The 6,849-nt window shown below is 49.0% G+C and overlaps 1 long non-coding RNA gene across 1 annotated transcript; it reads right to left on the minus strand.

Annotated features, from left to right (window-relative positions):
• Positions 1-3,104: 3,104 nt before the first annotated feature.
• On the minus strand, positions 3,105-3,851 carry LOC132534908 (uncharacterized). The gene is made up of 2 exons (XR_009546666.1): positions 3,659-3,851; positions 3,105-3,256 (listed from the first exon to the last, which is right to left on the minus strand). It is a non-coding gene; the product is annotated as an uncharacterized LOC132534908 (long non-coding RNA).
• Between the last annotated feature and the right edge of the window lie 2,998 nt (positions 3,852-6,849).

Raw genomic sequence — 6,849 nt, forward strand, 5'->3', positions numbered from 1 at the left:
TTACTTCCCTTTTGTTCTCCCTTATTATTTATGAAGTCCTTTGTGAAAATGCCAGCAGATCCCAGCCATACGGAGAGGAACCAGCAAAGGGGTTTGTGTCTCTTCCTGGGATCAGAGTAAGGAGACACATGCCCTGGAGCCTGGGCGTGGAGGGGGAGTGGTGGTGGCAGGCAGCTGGCCAGAAGCTGGGGAGGTGAGCAGGCCAGGATCCCCATTCAGAAGGCCCCTCCTCCCTTCCCTAGGAGAGACTCTGTCTGAGCTCCTTCTTAGGCCTTGGGAGCCTCTGGGCTCCCTGTGAACAAAGTCTATTGTTTGAATAGTCTGCTGAGTAATTTATCTGAAGCACAGGAAAACACTAATTCCAAAGGCTATCTGCACCCTTGTATTCACATCAGCACTATTCACCATAGCCAAAACATGGAAGCCACCTAAATACCTCATGACAGATGACTAGATAAAGAAATTATGGAATAGATTTTTAATGGAATATTACTTAGTCATCAAAAAGGATGGAGACCTTAGACAATCCTGGGGCTATGCCAGCTGAGGGCAAGAGTCCCTTGAGTCTCCCCAGACAAAGAGAGAGAGGGAGATAACATTGTGCCTTTTGGGACAAAATGGGTGGAACTAGAATGACTGTGCTAAATGAAATAAATGAAAGACAACACTGGGATGGTTTCATTTATATCTGACATGTAAGTAACTAAGGCAAATGAACTTGTTATAACCAACAGCAGCAGCAGCAACAAACTGACTCTTAGACTCATGAAAACTGGTGATTGTGGGAGGGAATGGAAAGAGGGAGAGTGGAGGTAGGTTGAGGAGTTTCTGTTGTAACGGCACTGGAAGTTGGCTGGTGGGTGTGGCGAGTTTTACACATGTGTGTGTCCATATAGGGCATCAAAAGACACTCGAGTGCCAGGCTTGGACAAGAACTGCTAACGAGGTGCACCCTGTGCGCCTGGGTGAATACTTTTTTAGAGCTAGGGGTGGGAGCTTGGGAGGGGACATGGGAACTCAGGCACTGGGGACAAACTCCCCCTGGACCTGTCCCTACTGGATCCCCAGTCTTCCTCTAAGTTCACCTCCCAGTCCTGATTTCATGCTGGGTCTGACCTTGAAAACCTCAAGGTCAGAGCTATGGGGGTGAGGAGGGGGAGTCCCTTGGCTTCTCTCTGGGTTCTGGGGCCTGCACTACAGAGAGGAGATGGGCAGGGTTCTGGAGTCAGGAATCAAAGGTAGCCCTGTGGTTTGGAGGGGATGCAGACAAAGGCACCAAGTGGAAATCCCAGTGATAATCACAAGGGCCTCTTCCTTCTGATATTAAATTAGTTGTAAGCCAACTGATAACTACACATCATTGAAGGATGCTGGCCCTACCCTACCACGCCCCCTTTTCCCCCCCACCTACCCTCATCTTGGCTGCTCTTGACCAGATGGAGCTGCCCTGGGTGGCTAAGCAGCTCCCAGGAATGAGGTGTCTGCGGGCAGAGAACCAGCAATGACATGGGACATTAGGTGCTGATGACTTTGCTGAGCAAGAGAATTGCAATTAAGGAGCCAATGGGTCCCTCTGGGGGCGGTCAGACAAAGATCCAGGACAAGGGTCAGGACACGGGTTTAGCACAAGCTGCTGGAGCGGGGAGTGAGAGAGGGAGCCAGGGTGGGTTGTGAGGGTGCAGTTTCCAATTCCCAGCAGGCCTGCCAACAACAACAGCAGCAGCAGAATAATAATACTAATAACACCTACCACTCCTCCAGTGCCTACCACCCCCAGATGGAGGTGGTGAGAGCAGTTCTCTCTCCTTAGAAGATAAGATAAAGACAGTGAAGCTAGAGATTAAGAAACTTGTCCAGCATCAGAAATGGAATTCAGCCCCCTGGCACCAAAGTCAGGGCTCCAGGTACCCCATAGTGCTGCCCTGTTGTATGCTTTACATTGGGTTCTAGTTCTCCCCCGCCAAGAGAATTAGATCAGTCCAGTTAATTTCGCGGGCCCACTTGGCCCCGCCCCTAGGGACCCCGCCAGAGTTCCAGAGTGACAGAGTTAGAGAGTCCCAGAGTTGGAGAGTTCTTGAGTTCCAGAGAAAGAGAGAGTGCTTGCGCCACCACAAAGAGACAGCCGAGTTCTGTTTGGTGATTAGTTTGTCTTAGTTTATGAATCATTGTTCCTGAATAAAGAAATACAGCTTCCCTGCCCAGCCGTTGTCTCCATGTCTCTGTTACCCGCCCGTGAAGCTAGACCGGCCGGCAGGAGCCTTCGAAAATTTTAACAACAGTGCCCTCTTCTAAGCATTTTCAGACTCTGCTCACCTGGGACTTGGGGCTTCAGGGAGTGGTTCCAGTGGTTCCAGCCCTGGGGAACCATGAGCTCACCCCAGCATCACCTATACCTGCTTGTGAGGAAGAGGAAGCAGCAGCTGGCCTCAGGTGGCAGGTCCTCCCAGGGCAGGTGGCAGACCCGGGAAGGTGGGAGGCCAGGAGGGCACACCATCACCTCCAATCCCTCATCAGAGCTGCTCACACTCTTCTATCCAGCCTCCCACCTGGGGGAACCCTCCTGACCAACCATTCTCACACTTCATGCAGTGATACGATTGTCTCTAGAAAGTCACACTGATCTCCACCCAGTTCACCTGAAGTGCCAGCATCATCTCCCAGCCTGGCCCCATTTGCATACATGCTCTGCTCCCCAAAGTGACCCCAAGGTCAGGTGAGAGCAGCCCAGAGGAAAATGCCGCCATTTTTTAAAGCAGTCAATCACTGGGGGCCAGGCAGTAGCACACCTGGTTAAGCACACATAGTATGAAGTGCAAGTACCTGGGTTCAACCCAGGTATCGGGGTTCAAGCCAGCTCCCCACCTATGGGGGGACACTTCACAAGCAGTGAAGCAGGTCTGCAGGTCTCTCTCTCTCTCTCTATCTCTCCCTCCCCTCTTAATTTCTCTCTGTCCTATCCAATAAAATGGGGGGGGGGTTATGGCTGCCAGGAGTAGTGGATTCATAGTGCCAGCACTAAGCCCCAGCAATAACCCTGGAGGTAAAATAAATACATACATACATACATACACACACACACACACACACATACATACATACATACATAAATTCAGCCATCTTGTACCCCAAATGAAGGATGAGGAGACAGCAAGAAAGAGATGAAAGCTGAAAAATGAGACATCCAGAGGCCAGGCATGTTCCTTGGCTGTAGAACACATGCTCCGTATGTATAAGGTCCTAGGTCCAACACCCAACACTGAAAAGGAAAGAAATGACACATTGATCAGACTCCCACCAAACCAGATGGGGGCTTCCCAACAGGATGCTAAGCTAGGCATCAGAAATAGTTGAGGGGGGCTGAGGGCCAAAGAGGCTAAGTATTAGTCTGGGTTCAAGCCTGCTCTGCTGGCTGGGTTCTGAATCCGTCCTCTGACCACAAGTGGCCAGTGAAGGCTCTGCTCCTCTGGGTGGAGCCCAGAGAAGTGGAGCTAATAGTGCTGTTTGGTCACAGGTTTGCAGCGAAGGGCCTGGAGCCAGGCGCCTTCAGAACCCACACCTGACAGCCAGGCCCTACCAAGAGCTGACAGGCTACTAAGAGAAGATGGGAGCTTCTGGGCTCAGAAAAGGAAACAAGATGTGAAAGAGCCCAAGAAGATACCATTTTGTCCAATGTGCCTGTTCCTCTAGTCCTGCCAGTCCATACTTCAGCCAGCCTTCAAAGCCCAGAAGGAGTGGTAGCCCTTCCAGGAAGCCTTCAGATGTCCGTGCTTCTTGGCATGTCGGCTCGGCTCATTTTATTGGGTGGCAAGTCTTGTGAATTTTGTGTTTTTGGGCTCTGGATTTTGTTGTAATCCCCTAAAGAACATTGGACTTTGTTCTAACTCACAATTACTTGGAATCACTGTGGCCTTTCTAAAAACCTATTTATATGATGGGGGTAGATAACATAATGGCTATGCAAAGAGACTCTCATGCTTGAGGCTCCAAGGTCCCAGGTTCAATCCCCAGCATCAACATAAGCCAAAGCTGAGCAGTGCTCTGGTAAAAAAAAAAAAAAAAAAAAAGAGAGAGAGAGAGAGAGGAAGAAAAGGTCTAGAAGTCATCATTACACAGACTTCAGCTATAAAGCATTCAATAAATATGATTCCACAGTCTGCACTATTTAAAAATAAATAAATAAATAAATAAATAATAAAGTGTGTTTATAGGGCCAGGGAGATAGCATAATGGTTATGCAAATGATTTTTGTGACTGAGGCTCAGCTTTGAGCTCCGAGATTTAGTCCCCAGAACCACCAATAAGCCACAACTGAGCAGTGCTCTGGTTTAAAAATTAATTAATTAAAATATTTTCTAATGGGCCAGGTGGTGTGCACTTGGTTGAATGCACACATTACAGTGTGCAAGGACCCAAGTCCAAGCCCCTGGTCCCCACCCACAGGGGAAAAAGCTTCACAAGTGGTGAAGTAGAGCTGCAGGTGTCTCTCTGTCTCTCTCCCTTCTCTATTTTCCCCTTCCCTCTCAATTTCTGGCTGTCTCTATCCAATAAAGAAATATAATAAAAAATAATAAAAATAATTTTAAAAAGACTCATTTATAAGCTGCTGGAATGGATTCAGGACAGCCTTGGGACTCAAGCTCAGTTACAAACCTCTGACAACTCACTACTCCACCCCCTACAAACTCTCCACTCCCGCTGCAGGTGACCTGAACATTCCCAGCCTTCCCTGAACTCAGGAGTTGCTTGCTCTACTATTTCCTGGCACTTCTGTCCCCAGTCCTGTGGTGTTTCACCCTGGTAATGCACGTATTAACGTTCAGTTTCCTGGAGCCTTCTTTCCAGAGCTCTCCACGTGTAGCTCTCTCTCCTCTCAGGTAGGCTTCCTCACAACTCTGACTTCCACAGTTCCAATTTCTGCCGATCCACCCACCACCTGAGCTCTGTTAGGGACCCCGCCCCTGTGCCTTGACCTGGAGATGTTCCCTTTGTGGCACCCCAGACCATTCATTCATCATGGGGTCACCTTTCAGTGATGACCCTCCTCTGCTGCCTATTGTCCACTGTCTTCAATGGTCATCTCATATGTTTTGTCCAATTTCCTCTCTTTGCTCCTCTGACTATGACACTTATGGGCTGTACTTCCCTGTGATACCCTGGTGCAGGGACCCCTCTGGGTCTCCATCGTTCTGCCTTGTAGGCTGGTATGATCCAGGGAAACAGTACCCCACTCCCCTCGAAGAGAAGAGTCCTGGGATCAGAAGGCCCTTCCAGGCATCCAGGAGGTGACACTGTGGGAAAACACAGGATTTGCAAGCACCAAGTCCTGAGTTTGATCCTTGGCACTATATGTCCCAGAATGGTTCTCTCTCTCCCCCCCTCTTCAATAAGTAAATAAATCTTTTTAAAAATATTTTCATTTATTTATTAATAATTGCATAGAGACCGAGTGAAATTGAGTGGGGGGGTAAAGAGGGAAGCAGACAGACACCTGCAGCCCTACTTCAACCACTTGTGAAGTTTTTCCCCTGCAGATGGGGACCAGGGGCTTGAACCTGGGTCCTTATGCACTGTAATGTGTGCGCTTAGCCAGGTGTGCCATTGCCTGACCCTCAGTCATTTTTTTTTACATGAGAGTCTTAGCTGGGGAAAATAACAACTCACAGAGCATTAAACTTGCATGTCTGAGGTTCTCAGTTTGATCCCCAGAGTCACATGTGCCAGAGCATTGCTCTGGTTGCTTGCTCGCTCTCTCTCTCTCTCTTTCTCCCTCTCTGTTTTTCTGTGTCTTTGTTCTCAGATCCTCCTCATGGAACAAACTCTTCCCCAGTCTTCTCTCAGGCCATGTTCCTTCCCTCACTCTGAAGCTCTCCTTCCTCCCACCCCCACGCCCATCCTCTCCTCTCCTCCCTACCTTCCTCACTCATCTCTGAGCACCATCTCCCCTTAGGATAATGGAGGTGAAAGTATTTTGGGACTCTAGTGCAGGTCCTTTCATCTCTGCACCCAGGAGAGCCCAGATATTAACTTGATGCCCCCAGAGTCCTCTCCACTGGATACCATCCTTTCTTCTGCAGACACCTCCAGGTTCTCCCTCCACTACTGGCTTCTGTCCTCAAAGACCACACCTGTGACCTGTCCTCACACTATCCTCACCTGGCCAAGAGACCCATCAGCCCTCAGGAGAGGAAGGACGGCTCTCCTGATCACACACACACACTCTCACACACGCGCGCACACAGTGCTCCTTAAGTGATGGCGAGGGCAGTGGCCAAGTGATCCATAGCTCCTTTACCTTCTGCTGCGGCGGTAAAATATGGACAGCGGGAACCACAGGAGAAATGAGGCATGAAAATTAATCTGCTTTACAATCCTCATGAATATTTAAAAGCTGATGAATATGTAACTACATTTCTTTTCTCCTCCATTAGTGTCTGCTTTTGAGTTACTCTATAACTCCCTTTGGTTCCTTTGGGAGCTGGTGGGCTAGACTGATTTTTAAATTGGTTTTACAGGTGCCTACAGCTCCTGGTTGCCCCCACCCACCTCCCCATCTTGAGAAAAGGATTTGTCCCTTTAAAATCCCCAAGGAAGGCCTAGTACAGGGAGACAGGGTGAGAAAAAACACATTCCTCCCATTATGCCTTGGGAGTCCCAGAGAGAAGTAGGTGCTTGGTTAGGAGAAAACATTTGGTAGCAGAAGTCATGGAGTAGAGACTCTTTAAAAAAGACAAACCTCTTCATTCATCTCTGGATCTCAGTTTCCCCATGAAAAGACCTGGGTCCTGCATCAGCATGGTTTGAGAAGGCAACCAGGCAGTTAGAACGACGTTTCTTTCTTCTGGCTCAGAA

Source organism: Erinaceus europaeus, chromosome 20 (assembly GCF_950295315.1).
Source record: "Erinaceus europaeus chromosome 20, mEriEur2.1, whole genome shotgun sequence".
In the NCBI taxonomy this organism is placed as follows: Eukaryota; Metazoa; Chordata; class Mammalia; order Eulipotyphla; family Erinaceidae; genus Erinaceus; species Erinaceus europaeus.